Source organism: Pan paniscus, chromosome 4 (genome assembly GCF_029289425.2).
Source record: "Pan paniscus chromosome 4, NHGRI_mPanPan1-v2.0_pri, whole genome shotgun sequence".
NCBI lineage: Eukaryota > Metazoa > Chordata > Mammalia > Primates > Hominidae > Pan > Pan paniscus.
The window spans coordinates 81,337,280-81,356,187 of NC_073253.2; the positions used below are offsets into that span (position 1 = coordinate 81,337,280).

The window sequence follows — 18,908 nt, forward strand, 5'->3', positions numbered from 1 at the left end:
GGTGTGGGGTGGGAGATGAGAGAGGAGAGAAGATTCTGATATTCAACACAATTTGATCTTTAGCATTGTCTCACCGTGAAATGACTTAATTATAGAGATTTCCATAAGAATCAGCACTCTTCAGTTTTGATACTAAAATGGAAACTCCTACTCTAAAATCACAAATAAGTCTCCTGGCTTTCTTTTTAGTGTGAGCTAAACAGTATATTCAATATTAAGGAAAATGATGAAATACACATATGGTATATTAATGGAGACATTCCACGGTAAAATATACTTTGGAATACTCACAGATTTTACAAACATGTGTTGGAATTAGAAACTTGTAAAAGCTGCTGTAGTGTATAATAGCTTTTCGTTTGGATGTCTTAGCTGTGCCTTTTTGGTAGTTTATACATTAAATGTAATCTTGTCTGCATTTTTTTGTGGCCTGTGATTTTTGTTTTTATTATGTAGAATTAGATGTCCACCAAAATTCTTGTAAGTGAACCAGGACCTGATTTCAAATTCTGAATATGCACACAATATTTGCCTATATATACTGCTCCCCAAAGTCAGCAAAACACTGCCTATTGAGCAGGCTTACCATAACAGAAAAGTATGAGAATGCAGGATGTTATTTTTATAAAGACTATAAGTAAAATCAGATTTAGACTGTCTAGATGTCTTATTCTAGAAAATACAGGTTTAAGATTTTTCAGACAGGCCAGGTGCAGTGGCTCACACCTGTAATCCCACCACTTTGGGAGGCTGAGGCAGGTGGATCACGAGGTCAGACGTTCTAGACCAACCTGACCGATATGGTGAAAGTCCATCTCTACTTTAAAAATACAAAAATTCACCAGGTGTGTTGGCATGTGCCTGTAGAGCCAGCTAGTTAGGAGGCTGAGACAGGAGAATTGTTTGAATTTGGGAGGCAGAGGTTGCAGTGAGCCAAGATCACGTGACTGCACTCCAGCCTGGGCAACAGAGCGAGACTCTGTCTCAAAAAAACAGATTTTTCAGATAGTGATTCTTGCTCATACTTTTCTCCTTCATTTCCCAATGAGATAATTTCCTTCACACTGATGAGAGAAATCCATTTCTTTATGGAAAAAATGGCTTTATTTCTTCAACTGATCAGGACAAAGACATCACTTATTGGCCATGCTGGCCGCAGCCTTCTTGGGCTGATATAATGGGGAGTCCACTGTTAGACTATTGTTGAGTATGTTCTGGGCCCTTGAACATTGGTTCATTCCAGAGCACCTTCAATTCTAATGCCTGGAAGGCTTTGGTGATCCCATTGGCAATGATAGCACAGTGGACGATACCACCAAAAATATTGACAAGGATGGCTTCAACCTTAGGATCAACTGTGAGCAATGTGAATGCTTGATACACTGGAGCTTACTTTACAACACCTCCACGATTCCAAGAAGTTGACTGGCTTCCCACTACTAAGAAAAATGGTATCACAAGTAGCCATGGCTAATCCAGCACCATTCACAAAGCAGGTAATGTTCCCATCCAGTCCTATGTATTATATATCATGTCTGGCAACTTCATATTCAATGAGCTCTGTATTTGTGCATTTTCACACTGCTGTATATTACCTCGGTAATTTATAAAGGAAAGAGGTTTAAGTGACTTATAGTTCTCCATGGCTGGGAAGGCCTCAGGAAACTTACAATCATGTCAGTAGGTGAAGGGGAAGCAAGGCATTTTTTATACGGTGGCAGGCGAGAAAGAAGGGGAAAGTGCCACACTTTTAAACCATCAGATCTCGTGAGAACTGACTCACTATCACAAGAACAGCATGCGGCAACCACCCCCATGATCTAATCACCTCCCACTGAGTCCCTTCCTTGACACGTGGGCATTACAATTTGAGATAAGGTTCGAGTGAAGTCACAGAACCAAACCATATCAGGCTCATTCTCCGATTTGTCATCCATAGCAGATAGGTCCTGTTGTCAGAATTCTGCATTGTCATGAAAGTTTACCTTGGCATTAAAACAGACAACTTGTCTTTCTCAAGTTTCACCAAAAGGATTCACTATCACCTGAGTAGCATCAGTTTTTAGGAAGAGATTATACAGTTTCTTAATTTGATCTGCAACCTGGATTTTCAAAGACCCAAGGAAGCCTAGATTTTCTGACATCTGCTGAACTCTGAACTTGGCTGTCCTTTATCCCTTGAAAAATTTGTTCCTTAAAAATAAATTCTGAATTTGCAGCAGCAACCTCTTCAAGGTCAGTGCTCCCTGGGGCCTGCCCACCAGCATGGGGCCATTGCAGGACCTGTCCATCAGAATCACCAGGTAAGTTTTTCTGGAAATGTCCAAGGTTTCAGTAACCATCAGCTTGTTAACTTTCACATCTTCTTTTAGAGTTTGGTTTTTTGCCCCAAACATACCCAATCACCTGTTTAGCCAGCTGTCCCACAACTTTAGGTTCTTTTGTTAAGTGAACACCTCCTTTCAAACCACAATTGAAGACACCCTTTCCTCTTCCTCCAGCTAAGATCTGGGCTTTTAATTAAAACAATTTATTTTGCTTTTAGTCTCTTAGCAACCTCAAGTTCTTCATTCACAGTGTCTGCTACAAAGAATCTTTGAACTCTCACTCTGTTGTCAGACATCAGTTTCTTGCTCTGGCATTCCTGGAGGGTCTGCCATCTTCTGGAAGTTAATTGAAGTGCCTGGACCTGGCTACCAAGAACCAGAGTGGAGCACTAGGTCTCGCAGAAGTTTCCTGGCTTGTGCTACCAGGAGAATGTCATTTTAAACAGAAAACCTGAAGTGGGGTATTGGGACTCGGATTATTATTTTTAGTTCTCGTAGATGAGTGCTTTCTAGATATTAGCTATTATTATTTGGATTATTCTTTATATACTAATTATTCCTTAATTAGAACAATGAGTGCTAACAGAGACTGAAATTGGTAAATTCAGTCTCTAAATATATATATATATATATTTAAATATATATTTATTTAAAGGGCTTGACTGAAGCAGTGAGTGTTATAGCTATTATTACTAGTAGAATGTATATTCATTTATTTCATATAGTAATAACATAAGTATACTATCACCATCCTCTCCACAAAAATCTGAAAAATTAGGACCCAAGGTCAAAGCTAATAGTGAGTTTGCTGCTGGAAACAAAATATTGTATATTAAAAATACTTTCTCTTAAAGACTGTACTGAGCTTCCAAGTATTCCCTTCCTAGTAAAATCCAAGAATGTATTTTGCAAATAACAGGAGTCAATGAGGATTGGTTCATCTCTCAGCGTGTAATTCCTCTTTCAAAAACATGGTACCGCTTTTTTGTCTGAATGTTATTATTGTTATATTGAGTGTGTAGGCAAAAGCACCAGTTAAAATCCAGGCCACTTATCAAAAATCAGCTTTCATGACACATGCTCTCTTCGTGGCCAATACATTACATAATATTTTTCTGATAAACAGAATACATTGTGACTATATATGCTTTGATATTGTTTATTCATTCTGAGCCCTTATTTATAAAAAGTTTGTGTATTATCAGTTGCCGCCAATCTGTGAAACATCAATTCCTATTAACATCCCTCAAACTGGACATATATTTTCCATGTCCAAAAATAGAAGACATTTGTAATGGCATTGAAAGAACTACTAGATAATGGTATTGACACATCATTATCAATTTAGCATTAATGTGTCTAACTGGAGCACCTATCCTTCAATAACACATATTGAGGTTAAAAGATTCTCTAGGAGATAGTAATTTAACCCCTAGGAATTATTCTAGTGGTAATTATTTCAGGTTCAATGGGATCCTGGTGGAAAAGCCACTTTTGTCCAGGAATTATTTTTCAGTTCCTCTGCTTGTATATCTCATCAAAAATAAAATATTTAAAATTTAATTTAGTTAAACAAGTATTTACAGGAATTAATCTAACAGATTTTCCATGTGGCTAAGGGAGAAATGAGTACTTTAAGTTGAATGGCTCACTGTAGTGATAAAGACATTATTAAATTATTTTACTGTGAATAAAAAAGCAGTTATAATTGGGTTCAAGATATCATATAGAGAAGATTATCTCTAATAAATCAGAAACTAATTATATATCTTTTAATCTAGGATATAATTATTAATCACAAGGAAGTGAAAATTACGGTAGCTATGCCCTGTAATTATTAGATTTTGAGATAAATAATAATTATGATTTTAAAATTTGCAATGGATATTGGAAGACCACAGTCTAGACCGGTGTATAGAAAAGAAATATAAACTTAAAATTAAATATATATATCAAGATTAGCTGTTATACTTGGACTTTAAATTCAGAATTCTCATTTGCATCTTCTTATGTCTCAGTCCTAATTGTGGCTTTACCCTGTTAGATACTAATTTATACATCAGGAAAATAAATAGGCTCAGAGCTGTTTAGTAACTTGACAGGTTTCCCCAGTAGTAGAGCATAGAGGACTGATGCTCTTGAGAGAGATTTGCCTTAGCAGCCCTGATTCCAAGTTGGTGGGCTTGATATTACATATTACTCTTGCTTACTCAGAGCTTCCAAACTGCTTCTCTCCCAAACATATCAATCTTTTGGGAGTCTAAAACTGCTTCTTAAATTGTAGCTTTCTTAGTTTTTCACTCCTTTTTTTTTTTTAATAATGCACATACCTTTGCCTATTTCCACACTTTGCACATATCAGATTTTTCCAGTTCTACGTCCTATTTCATCCCAGCTGACAATTAGAAATTGATGAATTCAGTCTCTAAAATCACCATCTTCATTTTAACTCTTCAGATTAATTATCAACCATTCTCTACCCTGTTATTTACCCCAGGAAGCTGATCTATGTGTATTACATCAATGGTCTGCTTTCACTTCTGCTTCTAAGAAGTGTTGCCACAAAGGAATCCAACATTGGTAGGAAAGAGGAGAGTGAGATGAAGACGTTTACCCCTTGACTCTCTCCTGGCCGAGTTACTGGGATTGGTTGTGTTCCAGCCGATAGTCACAGATCCTCTTAAGGGAGACTTTCTATTGACTCTACTTTCCATTCTGAAACTACTTTTTGCCCTATTCCACCCCTATCATCTTTAGGGGCTAAGATACCCAAAACCTGTTACCACTGTATTATCTTTTATTATTTTCCTATATCTACTTCTAATTGTATAAATGATAGTTTTTTTTTTTTTTAAATCCTTAAATTATCCTAAAATGTGTGTGCCATCTGTTTTGCTGGGACCATGACTTAAGTACACAGTCAACAATTTGCCCAAAGTAATGAAAAAATAATTATAAATTGTGGCATTATTCTCAGTTTAAATCACCAGTAAGTATTTAAAGACTATACTTTGTGAAATGAACAACTGGAAAATTGTTTCTTGTGTGAAAGATAATGTATTAATGGCAGAAGAACATTGAATAAGAAATTGGCTCCCAGGCATATAGAACTCACTTGATAAAAAAAGTGGATGGAAAATATTTACTTACCCAAGTAATACATATTAATGTTAATTAGAAATATTCAAATTCATACAGTTTCCCTGGCCTGTGTCCTAGCTTTTCTCATAATTAGTTCTTAAGCTGTGATCCCAAGAATGTAGAGCATATAAGAGTGAGAGAAGGTTATCAAGAATCAATTTATGTTCATAATTAGTAAAAAATTGAAATGATAAACGAAAGATCTCTACAAGCACAATGAAAGCCTTACTCTTCTGGAGCCATTTTACGAAGATTTTAAAAAGCCATTCTTAACCAACATCTGATGACTTATAATATTTTACTAATAACTGTAAACATAAAAGAATAGCAAATTAGCCTTTTGCCAAAAAGTAAACTCGTAAATCTAAGTGTGATTTATTGTTTCATTTGTGTTAATTGCATTTACAAGAGCTAAATGTAAATGGGCTACTTTGGGACACTAAATAAACCTGATTTAATCCTCATGTTCTACCTGCAGCACGATTGTGAGCCCGTCTGACTGACATGTTGATTTCCTCTCCGTAAGGGTGATATAATTAATGTGACCTTTTGGTAAGGTGGGAGATATAGGGTGAGACAAGTGCTCTCTGAAGAGCTATTAGCAGCTTCTGAGCAATTTGCTAATAGTAGAGCTACCTTTATTAAAATCATCGATTAAGAAGATAATTGACAACCATAGTGATGAGCATGTACAGCGAAGGGAGAGACCATCAAGTGAAGTAAAACTATTAATTACTTAAAAATTGATGAACTTTCTGTGCTAAGTAAACTGATTGGGAACTCTGGCTTTAAAATACAATGAATAATAAGCCTGCAAAAATTGTGAATCCATCCTCTCTGGAAAATTAAGTGTCTTTATTTCTACTGTTAGATAGCATTTTTATGAAATAATTTTTGCCATCAACATCCAACTCCAGATATGGTGATACCTATATGTGGTGGAAGCATGAGCCTCTTACATTCTAAGTCTTAAAAGCCCTCCTTATATTCTAGCTCTAAAAGACTCTCCACATGATATATGTGAAAAAGATTCATCATGTGCTGGTTACCAACCTGTCTGAGTCCAGTGAAATAGTTACGTGAAGCAGGTTTATTACTCATGGACAGGCAGCAAGGGACAACAGAAGCCTAGAATTCACTGTGACCCTCTAACCCCATGCTCAAAAAAGCTGCCCATGAGGTACAGGTCTCATCTATGTAACCCTCACTTGCACCACAGCTGAAGTACCCCTTGAAGTTTTATGAACTACTGGGAGAAAGAATTGAAGGATATCGTGTTTCTAGTGGGGGATGGAACAAAACTTGGATTGTTCCAACCACTTCCTCCCCATTTTCAAAGATTTTTTTTATCAAATTGCATTACTAGCACATTCCACAGTTATTCTTCAGAACTATAAGCAAAACAGGTGGGAGGGGAACTGGATCAGGTCAAGACCACCCAGAGAACTGTTCTGCAATATACTTTGAAGTTAATCTGTCATGATGAGAAAAGACTGATACAACTACAGGTGTAATTTAAAAAGTATTTTTTTTCCCCAGAGTAAAAATGATATGACATAGAAATAGTTTAATGATGATTTTTCTAGCTGTCAGAATTCACCAATATATCCACTAGGGTATTAGGAGATAGCTCTATGTTCATCCAGACTCCGGTGATTAGGTGACTAATTTTTGTTTTTAATTTGTGCTGATAATCAATAAGCTCAATTTATGATTATTAATTGCAAGACTGCAATTAAAAGTGGATGTTTTAGAAAAATGGGAAATTAGGGAAGAGCTGAAAAGATTAGAGTAAATCATTGATACCAGTATGTTTGTTTTTATTCAGAGTAAGCATACTTCTAATCAGTGTTTACATTTTGATAATTCAGGGGAATCAAATATCCACATTTTCTTTTACTATTATTATTATTATTATTATTATTATTATTTAAGTTCTATGGTACATGTGCACAACATGCAGGTTTGTTACATATGTATACATGTGCCATGTTGGTGTGCTGCACCCACTAACTCTTCATTTACATTAGGTATATCTCCTAATGCTATCCCGCCCACTACTGCCACCCCACAACAGGCCCCAGTGTGTGATATTCCCCTTCCTGTGTCCAAGTGTTCTCATTGTTCAGTTCCCACCTATGAGTGAGAACATGTGGTGTTTGGTTTTCTGTCCTTGCAATAGTTTGCTGAGAATGATGGTTTCCAGCTTCATCCATGTCCCTACAAAGGATATGAACTAATCCTTTTTTATGGCTGCATAGTATTCCATGGTGTATATGTGCCACATTTTCTTAATCCAATCTATCATTGATAGACATTTGGATTGGTTCCAAGTCTTTGCTATTGTAAATAGTGCTGCAATAAACATACGTGTGCATGTGTCTTTATAGCAGCATGATTTATAATCCTTTGGGTGTATACCCAGTAATGAGATGGCTGGGTCAAATGGTATTTCTAGTTCCAGATCCCTGAGGAATCGCCACACTGTCTTCCACAATGGTTGAACTAGTTTACAGTCCCACCAACAGTGTAAAAGTGTTCCTATTTCTCCACACCCTCTCCAGCACCTGTTGTTTCCTGACTTTTTAATGATCACCATTCTAACTGGTGTGAGATGATATCTCACTGTGGTTTTGATTTGCATTTCCTTGATGGCCAGTGATGATGAGCATTTTTTCATGTGTCTTTTGGCTGCATAAATGTCTTCTTTTGAGGAGCGTCTGTTCATATCTTTTGCCCACTTTTTGATGGGTTTCTTTGTTTTCTTCTTGTAACTTTGAGTTCTTTGTAGATTCTGGATATTAGCCCTTTGTCAGATGAGTAGATTGCAAAAATTTTCTCCCATTCTGTAGGTTGCCTGTTCACTCCAATGGTAGTTTCTTTTGCTGTGCAGAAGGTCTTTAGTTTAATTAGATCCCATTTGTCAATTTTGGCTTTCCTTGCCATTGCTTTTGGTGTTTTAGACATGAAGTCCTTGCTCATGTCTATGTCCTGAATTATATTGCCTAGGTTTTCTTCTAGGGTTTTTATGGTTTCAGGTCTAATATTTAAGTCTTTAATCCATCTTGAATTAATTTTTATACAAGGTGTAAGGAAGGGATCCAGTTTCAGCTTTCTACATATGGCTAGCCAGTTTTCCCAGCACCATTTATTATCTAGGGAATCCTTTCCCCATTTCTTGTTTTTGTCAGGTTTGCAAAGATCAGATGGTTGTAGATGTGTGGTATTATTTCTGAGGGCTCTGTTCTGTTCCATTGGTATATATCTCTGCTTTGGTACCAGTACCATGCTGTTTTGGTTACTGTAGCCTTGTAGTATAGCTTGAAGTCAGGTAACATGATGCCTCCAGCTTTTTTCTTGTGGATTAGAATTGTATTGGCAATGTGGGCTCTTTTTTGGTTCCACATGAACTTTAAAGTAGGTTTTTCCAATTCTGTGAAGAAAGTCATTGGTAGCTTGATGGGGATGACATTGAATCTATAAATTACCTTGAGCAGTATGGCCATTTTCACAATATTGATTCTTCCTATCCATGAGCATGGAATGTTATTGCATTTGTTTGTGTCCTCTTTTATTTCCTTGAGCAGTGGTTTGTAGTTCTCCTTGAAGAAGTCCTTCACATCCCTCGTAAGTTGGATTCCTAGGTATTTTATTCTCTGTGAAGCAATAGTGAATGGGAGTTCACTTATGATTTGGCTATCTGTCTGTTATTGGTTTATAAGAATGCTTGTGATTTTTGCACATTGATTTTGTATCCTGAGACTTTCCTGAAGTTGCTTATCAGCTTAAGGAGATTTTGGATTGAGATGGGGTTTTCTAGATATACAATCATGTCATCTTCAAACAGGAACAATTTGACTTCCTCTTTTCCTAATTGAATACCCTTTATTTCTTTCTCCTGCCTGATTACCCTGGCCAGAACTTCCAACACTATGTTGAATAGAAGTGGTGAGAGAGCATCCCTGTCTTCTCCCAGTTTTCAAAGGGAATGCTTCCAGTTTTTGCCCATTCAGTATGATATTGGCTGTGGGTTTGTCATAAATAGCTCTTATTATTTTGAGATACATCCCATCAATACCTAATTTATTGAGAGTTTTTAGCATGAAGGGCTGTTGAATTTTGTCAAAGGCCTTTTCTGCATCTATTGAGATAATCATGTGGTTTTGTCTTTGGTTCTGTTTATATGTTGGATTACATTTATTGATTTGCATATGTTGAACCAGCATTGCATCCCAGGGATGAAGCCCACTTGATCATGATGGATAAGCTTTTTGATGTGCTGCTGGATTTGGTTTGCCAGTATTTTATTGAGGATTTTTGCATCACTGTTCATCAGGGATATTGGTCTAAAATTCTCTTTTTTTGTTGTGTCTCTGCCAGGCTTTGGTATCAGGATGATGCTGGCCTCATAAAATGAGTTAGGGAGGATTCCCTCTTTTTCTATTGATTGGAATAGTTTCAGAAGGAATGGTACCAGCTCCTCCTTGTACCTCTGGCAGAATTCGGCTCTGAATCTGTCTGGTCCTTGACTTTCTTTGGTTGGTAAGCTATTAATTATTGCCTCTATTTCAGAGCCTGTTATTGGTCTATTCAGAGATTCAACTTCTTCCTGTTTAGTCTTGGGAGGGTGTATGTGTGGAGGAATTTATCCATTTCTTCTAGATTTTCTAGTTTATTTGCATAGAGGTGTTTATAGTATTCTCTGATGGTAGCTTTTATTTCTGTGGTATCAGTGGTGATCTCCCCTTTATCATTTTTTATTGCATCTATTTGATTCTTCTCTCTTTTCTTCTTTATTAGTCTTGCTAGCGGTCTATCAATTTTGTTGATCTTTTCAAAAAACCAGCTCCTGGATTCATTGATTTTTTGAAGGGTTTTTTGTGTCTCTATCTCCTTCAGTTCTGCTCTGATCTTAGTTATTTCTGGCCTTCTGCTAGCTTTTGAACATGTTTGCTCTTGCTACTACAGTTCCTTTACTTGTGATGTTAGGGTGTCAATTTTAGATCTTTCCTGCTTTCTCTTGTGGGCTTTTAGTGCTATAAATTTCCCCTTACACACTGGTTTAAATGTGTCCCAGAGATTCTGGTATGTTGTGTCTTTGTTCTCGTTGGTTTCAAAGAACATCTTTATTTCTGCCTTCATTTCGTTATGTACCCAGTAGTCATTCAGGAGCAGGTTGTTCAGTTTCCATGTAGTTGAGCGGTTTTGAGTGAGTTTCTTAATCCTGAGTTCTAGTTTGATTACACTGAGGTCTGAGAGAGAGTTTGCTATAATTTCTGTTCTTTTACATTTGCTAAGGAGAGCTTTACTTCCAACTATGTGGTCAATTTGGGAATAAGTGTGGAGTGGTGCTGAGAAGAATGTATATTCTGTTGATTTGGGGTGGAGAGTTCTGTAGATGTCTATTAGGTCCGCTTGGTGCAGAGCTGAGTTCAATTCCTGGATATCCTTGTTAACTTTCTGTCTCGTTGATCTGTCTAATGTTAAAGTCTCCCATTATTATTGTGTGGGAGTCTAAGTCTCTTTGTAGGTCTCTAAGGACTTGCTTTATGAATCTGGGTGCTCCTGTATTGGGTGCATATATATTTAGGATAGTTAGCTCTTCTTGTTGAATTGATCTCTTTGTCTTTATGTAACGGCCTTCTTTGTCTCTTTTGATCTTTGTTAGTTTAAAGTCTGTTTTATCAAAGACTAGGATTGCAACCCCTGCCTTTTTTTTGTTTTCCATTTGCTTGGTAGATCTTCCTCTATCCCTTTATTTTAAGCCTATGTGTTTCTCTGGACATGAGATGGGTCTCCTGAATACAGCACACTGATGGGTCTTGACTCTTTATCCAATCTGCCAGTCAGTGTCTTTTAATTGGAGCATTTAGCCCATTTACATTTAAGGTTAATATTATTATGTGTGAATTTGATCCTGTCATTATGATGTTAGCTGGTTATTTTGCTCGTTAGTTGATGCAGTTTCTTCCTAGCATTGATGGTCTTTACAATTTGGCATGTTTTTGCAGTGACTGGACAGGTTGTTCCTTTCCATGTTTAGAGCTTCCTTGCTCTTGTAAGGCAGGCCTGGTGGTGACAAAATCTCTCAGCATTTGTTTGTCAGTAAAGGATTTCATTTCTCCTTCACTTAAGAAGTTTAGTTTGGCTGGATATGAAATTCTAGGTTGAAAATTCTTTTCTTTAAGAATGTTGAATATTGGCCCCCACTTTCTTCTGGCTTGTAGAGTTTCTGCCAAGAGATCCACTGTTAGTCTGATGGGCTTCCCTTTGTGGGTAACCTGATCTTTCTCTCTGGCTGCCCCTAACATTTTTTCCTTCATTTCATCTTTGGTGAATCTGGCAAGTTTGTGTCTTGGAGTTGCTCTTCTCGAGGAGTGTCTTTGAGGCATTCTCTGTATTTCCTGAATTTGAATGTTGGCCTGCCTTGCTAGGTTGGGGAAGTTCTCCTGGATAATATCCTGCAGAGTGTTTTCCAACTTGGTTCCATTCTCCCTATCACTTTCAGGTACACCAATCAGACGTAGATTTGGTCTTTTCACATAGTCCCATATTTCTTAGAGGCTTTGTTCATTTCTTTTTATTCTTTTTTCTCTATGCTTCTCTTCTCGCTTCATTTCATTCATTTGATCATCCATCACTGATACACTTTCTTCCAGTTGATCAAATCGGCTGCTGAAGCTTCTGCATTTGTCATGTAGTTCTCGTGCCATGGTTTTCAGCTCCATCAGGTCATTTAAGGACTTCACTACACTGGTTATTCTAGTTAGCCATTCGTCTAATCTTTTTTCAAGGCTTTTAGCTTCTTTGCGTTGGGTTCGAACTTCCTCCTTTAGCTCAGAGAAGTTTGATCATCTGAAGCCTTCTTCTCTCAACTTGTCAAAGTCATTCTCCGTCCAGCTTTGTTCCATTGCTGGTGAGAAGCTGCGTTCCTTTGGAGGTGGAGAGGTGCTCTGACTTTTACAGTTTTCAGCTTTTCTCCTGTTTTTTCCCCATCTTTGTGGTTTTATCTACCTTTGGTCTTTGATTATGGTGACATACAGATGGGGTTTTGGTGTGGATGTCCTTTCTGTTTGTTAGATTTCCTTCTAACAGTCAGGACCCTCAGCAGCAGGTCTGTTGGAGTTTGCTGGAGGTCCACTCCAGACCCTGTTTGCCTGGGTGTCAGCAGCAGAGGCTGCAGAACATTGAATATTGCTGAACAGCAAATGTTGCTGCCTGATCATTCTTCTGGAAACTTCGTCTCAGAGGGGTACCCAGCCATGTGGGGTGTCCGTCTGCCCCTACTGGGGAGTGCCTCCCCTGTTAAGGTACTCAGAGGTCAGGGGCCCACTTGAGGAGGCAGTCTGTCCATTCTCAGATCTCAAACTGCATGGTGGGAGAACCACTACTCTCTTCAAAGCTGTCAGATAGGGACATTTAAGTCTGCAGAGGTTTCCACTGCCCTTTGTTTGGCTATGCCCTGCCCCCAAAGGGGGAGTCTACAGAGGCAGGCAGGCCTCTTTGAGCTGCAGTGGGCTCCACCCAGTCCTAGTTTCCCAGCCGCTTTGTTTACCTACTCAAGCTTCAGCAGTGGTGGGCGCCCCTTCCCCAGCCTCACTGCCGCCTTGCAGTTCGATCTCAGACTGCTGTGCTAGTAATGAGCGAGGCTCTATGGGCATGGGACCCTCTGAGCCAGGCGTGGGATATAATCTCCTGGTGTGCTCTTTGCTAAGACCATGGAAAAGCACAGTATTAGGGTGGGAGTGATTTTCCAGGTGCCGTCTGTCACAGCTTCCCTTAGCTAGGAAAGGGAATTCTCTGACCCTTTGTGCTTCCCGGGTCTGCTTCAGCACATGCTTGGTGGGCTGCACCCACTGTCCTGCCCCCACTGTCCGACAAGCCCCAGTGAGATGAACCCGGTACCTCAGTTGGAAATGCAGAAATCACCCATCTTCTGTGTTGCTCATGGTGGGAGCTGTAGACTGGAGCTGTTCCTATTCGGCCATCTTGGAACCCAGCATATCCACATTTTCATTGGTCAAGAATGGTGATAGTATTAGTGTAACTTGTGTTACTTGATTGTGTGGCTGAATATTCATTTTAAATGATTATCCTTAGAAATCCAAGATATTTCTAATTCCTATGCACATGCACATTGAAGGTTTGGTTGAGTTTTGATTAAAAGGTGATTCATTTATAGTGGTTGTAATTGTGTTTTTATGCAGTTTTTCAGGTAACTGAGCAACTTTACTAGAACTATTGATCTTCTTCATGTAGTACAGTAACCAGGCCATCTGATGATATTTATCGATAGTACCCTGGATATGAATAAATGACTACATCTGAATTATTGTTTTATATGACCTAGAAAATTATATATATGACAAATATATAATTATATGTCATAAGTGAAAAAAATTTAAATTTGAGTGAATAAGTTTAAATTTGAGAATAAGTACAGGGATGGGGCAATAAAATAAGTAGAATAAAGAAGGGCTGAGGAATCTATGATTTCCACGTAGTCATGGGCTGCCCTAAGTTCCTCAGAAGCACCAGATTATTTCAGTGACACATAACCATAACATAGGAATGTAGCATCTATATCCATCTTCTACTAGAATCTTAAATTACTTAGTGGAGGAAGTTCAGAATCACTTTAAAAACCTTTAAATATCTTATAACTTGGCCGGGCTTAGATACACCAAATAATTCAAAATATGTATTATAAATTGTTACTTTTGTTATCACATTTCATATTGTTTCTCTTTATTTTAAGAAATTGTTCTTATTCAATAAGTTTAAAATGACTTTCAGGGTAGGATGCATGTAATGTATCATTTTAATATGACATAACAGTATGCAATATTTTGAAGGGGATAAACCAATATGACATGAAAATATAGTGGTACTTCTTTATTTTTCTTATCTTTTATGGATTAGGAGAAAGTTATTATAACTACATTAATATAAAAAATTACATATAAATATATAGCACTATTTTGTATATTAGTTTAGGGCGTATACAACGGCTCATTTCTACAAATACATTTCTTGTGCTTTTCAGAGGTTATTTTAGAAATACCATGCAAAATAGATAAATATATTGTAAATTTTCTATAATTATTATTGTTTATTATAGAATTTCAAATTGCCTCAGTTGATCTAATTTATTTTAGTCTTTTGGTTCACTTCTAACTTATCAAAAATATGTCTCATTACTATTGCAATATACAAAACTAGGCTACCTAATAATATTCTCTAAAGGTGTCCCGGTCAGAAATGGATGATTGCTACATCTAGAACAGTCGGTTTGCTCTAAATATGTAGATATGTTTTGAATACATATATTATTATGTTAAGTTCTGGGATACATGTGCAGGATGTGCAGGTTTGTTACATAGGTAAATGTGTGCCATTGTGGTTTGGTGCACCTGCCAACCCATCACCTAAGTATTAAGCCTAGCATGCATAAGCTATTTTTCAGAAAGAGCAAAAAGGAGAGAAGTAAAAAATCACTTGCCTTCCTCTCAAATTCAAATTTTATTATTGGCATTCAATTTGAATTTCACTTGGGAACTTCATAACCTATAACAGGGTATGAAGATTGTGAGGCAATGGTCAAATAAAACTCAGTAGTATTATTTAACCTGCATTATTCAATAAACCCTTTACCTGCTATATGCATAAAATGAATAGTGTTTTCTCACATGTAATATTATATTCTATATGGAATTATAGCTTGGTGAATCATGGCTTTTTAATATTTCATCAAGTTGTTGACTTATGTGAAATTGAATTTATCTTTACCCGATAAATAACGTAAGTATATGTTTCCTTAATAACAATAAGAATCACATACTAAAAGGTCAACATGATCTGCCACCTAGTTATCAATTTCTTCATAAATTACTAGCAGACATCAGTGCATAAATAACCCCCAAAGCAAACAAAAACCACACAAACCAAAATCAACCCATAATATCTAAGGCTGGACTCGGCACCTAATAGTATGCACTGTGAGCATGTACATTTCCTAAACACTTTATTCAGACAACTTAATACAGACATAGAAAATTATTAAAAAGCAGCACCTACCGAATAGCCAGGACACACACATTCTTCATATGTGTAGAGAATAAAAAGTGCTAACAGCATAAAAAATACTTTACATAACATCTGGTACATGTCAATGTTTTAAGTACAAAGGATATAAAGAAGACTGGTTTTTAAATTAAGACAAAGTGATAGTTTGTTGAGATAGAAATATTAATTAAAGACATAAAATGTATTGAAAATAATAATAGATGGAATAAATAAAATAAACTTTTATTAATTTTGGAAATTAGAAGACTGAAGAGTTTCATTTTTTAAGGAGAGAGTGTTAGAATCATAGTTTAGCATTATAACTTTATCATACTGAATTTCTTGTTTGGTGGAAAGAGAAAAAAAATACCCTGCCATAATATTGTCTAGTACAGAACAATATTAATAAGAAGCCAACACAGAATGATGATAGCAATAAAATTAAAGGTTGTTAATTCTGAAAGAATTAAGATGAATATTGAAGTCATTAGGAATGATTTCAAGAAATTACATAAAGTGAGCATATATGATCCGAGGTTGATCTACAATTAGTATGAGCCAGAGCACAAAGAAAGCTCAAAGTGATGGAACTTTAAATGAATAAGCAGAATTAGAGGAGTTATGTTTGCAGAAAAATCTAGTTCTGCTACTTGACAGAAGATAGATTATATATCTTGCCCTGACTGCCAATGCTGACTTCTCACCTGATGCCACAACTCCCCCAACGTGTATTACATTTGATAGACAAACTTCTACAAGAGAGAAATTAGGTCCCTTGGTGTACTATGGAATATCTAAGATCTCAATGATGAGAATATGTTATGAATACATAAATGAGAAATAAAACTAGAATAAATCCTTTTTAGAGTTTGGAGTGTATCTTGTCTGTCATAGAAGGATTTATAATTTAAGAGTAGAGAAAGATCAGCAAAGAAGCAGTAAAATAAGAGCTCCCAATTTCCAATAATGATATGTGACCTAATAAAACCAACTTTCTAACTATAAACCAATAACACGAAATCAATTTGCTAAAAATATTTAAAATATTTTAAAGACATTGATGAACTAAATAGATAATGAGGGAATATCATACCATGGCTAGAAGCCATTTTGATCACAGAGGTTTACTGAACTTGCATTTTAATTATTTAAAAAATGAAAAATGGGTCCAAACATCTCCTAGCATGGCTAATTTCATATGTCAACTTGACAAGATTAAGGGATAAACAGACTGCTGGTAAAGCATTATTTCTAGGCATATCTGTGAGGGTCTTTCCCGAAGAGATCGGTGCTTGAATCACTGAACTGAGTAAGGAAGATTGTCCTTAATGTGGATGGGCACCGTTCAAATGGCTAAGGGTGCAGATAGAACAAAATTTAGAGGAAAGGTGAATTTCTTTTATTTTTAAAGCTGAGACACTCTTCTTCTCCTGCTCTTGGACATCAGAACTTCAGGCCTTTGGAATCAAAGACTTGCACCAGTGGCCTCCTGGGTTGTTAAACCTTTGGCCTTGGACTGAGATTTACACCATTGGCTTCTCTGGTTCTGATAATTTTTAGATGGACTAAGCCATGTTACTAGCATCCCTGGTTCTCTAGCTTGCAGAAAGCCTATCATGGTATTTCTTTGCCTCCATAATTGTGTGATTTAATTTCCCTAATAGATCCCCTCATTCATCTATCTATCTATCTATCTATCTATCTATCTATCTATCTATCTATCTATCTATCATACTATCATCTGTTGGTTCTGTCTCTGGAGAGCCATGACTAATATAAATTTTGGTATCAGGGTGGATTCTAGAGTAGGAAATGTTTAAGGATGAGCTTTCTTAATTGGTTTCTACGTCTCTGGAATTGGCTCTCTAATCCGATTAGACCTAAAAATGTTAAAGCCTCTACTTTCAGTGGTAGACAAAGCATTGGTCATTCACTTCTTGATCTGTTTAGAGGGATATGCAAAATATCTGCATTGGATATGATACTTCTAATCAAGCACTTGTTCAAGGCAAGGAAGTTAGTGAATCTGTAAACAATATTTTCAAACATTTATGGAAAAGTAAAGAGTATAATGATATTGGTTAGTTGGCTCTAATGTTGCTGGAAAAAATGATGAAAGAAAAGGATAAGACAATTCTTGTCTCTGGATTAACAAGAATAGTCCAAAATCTTCCATGTCTGCCCTGAGAGGAAATCTTCTCTCCTGTAGCCACAGGGTTGAAATTTCTGAAAATCAAACACAAATTCTCTTAATGATATATGCTAAGTTAAAACAAAAGTTGAACTCTCAGCTTTGCAGGGTATATACTATTGAAGTGAGGGCATTGGTTGGAAAAGGATGGAATCCTATAATTTGAGATGTAGATGTGTGAGAAGACCCTAATTAAACTAGAACATTGAGTTTCTAAATTCTGATGAAACTTTTTTTGCCAGCAGAGGTGGCTTCACCACCCCCAGTGGCAGGGTTTACTCCATTCCCATTGGTAGTGGTCTCTCTACCCACAGTGTTAACAATCTTCATCTCTGTCTGAGGAATTAACCCAGAATTGCCTAAGGAAACAATAATGGTCTCCCCTGAGGCAGGTGCTAAGGAGGACAATACTGATTATCTTTAGGATTCATGCCCACCAACTTTCTTTGCTTCTAGACTCATAACTAGACTCAAGTCCCAGTAGGCCTCTAAAGGTGAGGTATAAAGTGTGACCCATGAGCAACTGCATTGTACTCCAAATGTACTACTTGAGTTTTCTAATTATAAAAACAGAAATCCAGAAAACATGTGGGAATAGATATTATAAATATAGGATTGCATGGTGCAAAAAACATAAAATTGGATTAAGCTAAATATATTGATATAAATCCACTAAGTAGAAACTCTCCATTTAATGTTGCAGGTCAGTGAATTAGAAAAGGTGCTAGCAGCTTAGTTGATTGGTTGGGTGAAACACGTATAAACATATTACCCACTGTTGGTAAATTGAAGATGATAGATCTTTACTGGTTTAATGTAAGGAAGAAATTCAAATCTTAGGGAAATTGGAATGCTAGAGTAAATCTGTCACTAGAAATCTACTCCCCCACACTGGTAAGGTCCAGATGACTACCTTTCACCTATACTTTGTAATTCTACAAAATAAAATGTGGGACACACACAAAGGAAATATAAGTGAGAGTGTAAAAGAAATAGAGATTATGGTACCACACCTGGATTATGGTACACATGTGAAGCTTTGAATATCTACATCAATATAAATATAAAGCTTTTGGCAAATGATGAGATGGTTGTTGGCTCAAGGCATTAAGGACTATGCCTTTTTGTTATTAGCTGACAAAAAAAGCTAGATGGACAGAGGCTTCTTGGGTTGCATACAACCC

The 18,908-nt window shown here is 36.8% G+C and overlaps 1 protein-coding gene and 1 pseudogene across 2 annotated transcripts in view; both read right to left on the reverse strand.

Moving 5' to 3' along the window:
- The window catches only part of LOC134730442 (uncharacterized), a 325,205-nt gene that overhangs the window by 130,241 nt on the left and 176,056 nt on the right, over positions 1 to 18,908 (reverse strand). The window lies entirely within an intron of this gene.
- On the reverse strand, positions 1,198 to 2,765 carry LOC100967235 (succinate--CoA ligase [GDP-forming] subunit beta, mitochondrial-like; annotated as a pseudogene).